The sequence below is a fragment of the Morone saxatilis genome, unplaced genomic scaffold (assembly GCF_004916995.1).
Source record: "Morone saxatilis isolate NCDOM2014 unplaced genomic scaffold, NCSU_SB_2.0 Contig10, whole genome shotgun sequence".
In the NCBI taxonomy this organism is placed as follows: domain Eukaryota; kingdom Metazoa; phylum Chordata; class Actinopteri; family Moronidae; genus Morone; species Morone saxatilis.
In genome coordinates, this window is record NW_023339652.1 from 10520922 (window position 1) to 10522506 (window position 1585).

Below are 1585 nucleotides of genomic sequence, written 5' to 3' on the forward strand. Positions count from 1 at the left end.
TGTCAAAATAATTGCAATATTTTTTGGCCATATCTTGCATGCACATGTGTACACTGTAATGTTTGTGTTATTTCATCACAGACTGTTATTGTTGGAGCTCAACAAAAGCTCAACAGATGCACAAGTGTGGCTACATCCAAATGGTAAAGGAAACAGAGGCATGTGGTATCGCTGCAATAAAAATGAGCAGAGAGGAACCAACCCTCATTACCATTTCCTTCTTGGAGGGAATACAAGTGTCATGACATGCACAGTCTTTAATGAGCTCTGTCTGGAAGGGAGCTGATGCAGTGATAACATTCAACTGTATCAAATTCAGTTGCCACAAAAACAGCAGTTTCAGAGTATGGTGGAGGTGGTTATCTTGACAAGCAGAGTTCAGAGTTGTGTTTTATAGCACATTAAAAAAGGGTTAATACGGAGGGGAAACATACTGAAGGAATCTCAAAACATCCATCATTACCTTGATTTAATTCAAGATAGATCTTTACTGGCTCTGTAAAAAAAAGTCCAGAAGGACAGCCGAGACTGATGTCTGTGAAATGAATTGGGTGGCCTCAGCCTGCCCAGTAAGATTTTGGCGTGTTATGAGGGTGCATTTGGCTGCATCTCCATTCAGATTTCTGGAATATTTGTCCCAGTGTTTTTATGCAACTTTAACAACAATTTCATACCTACACCAGCATATTTCTCACTTTAAACACTACACGATATCCCAATTTAAAATGATAGATTTCCTCGCCATCAACCCAACCAGTGTACATATGGGAGAGACAACAAATACATAGAGTATGACTGTGTGCAATTCTCACTGCAGTTGGTGACTGGCACCAAGAAAACAAACTAGATGTTGCTGCAAATGCAAATTCCATATCTGCTTCTAAACTTGCAGTTACAAGAACAGATCTGTCTCTAAATGCACTATAGGGCTGCAATTAAGGATTTTGTATTGTTATTATTTATCAATCTACTGATTATTTTCTCTATTCTTTAACAGCAATAGCAGTCAGTTTTCCAGTCCAAGGTTACAACGTTAAATGCAAATTTTCCTTGATCAACAGCCCCAAATCCAAATACATTTAATACACAATGATATACAAACAGGAGAAAGTAGCAAATCCTTCAACTGGAGATGCAAATACCAGAGAATATTTTGAGTTTGTGATCATTAAAATAGTTGCATATTCATTTTTTTTGCCTCATTTTAAAGGTGTAGTGTTTTTCATGAGCCCCTTGAGATATAATGTATGCTCATGTTACTGATTTGTACCTCAAGAACTACATACCAATGCATACAGAGATCTATATTTGTGGCAATAACTCAAAGCACGCAAAGCTTAAAACCTACCACACACTTTCCCATACGTCTATTGTAAAACAAACTATTTATGTCAGGCTTCCAGGTCAATACATTTACCACTGGGATGTATGAAAAACAAAAGCTCGGCTGTCACAGATAATATGACACAGGGCTGTGCACGGCTCATTCAGCGGGGCGGTGGGACATTCCAACCCGCTGAACTGACGCTTTCCTCGGCCTATGGGAGCCAATCTCCCGGCTGTCCGCTCCCTGAGGAGGGAGGAG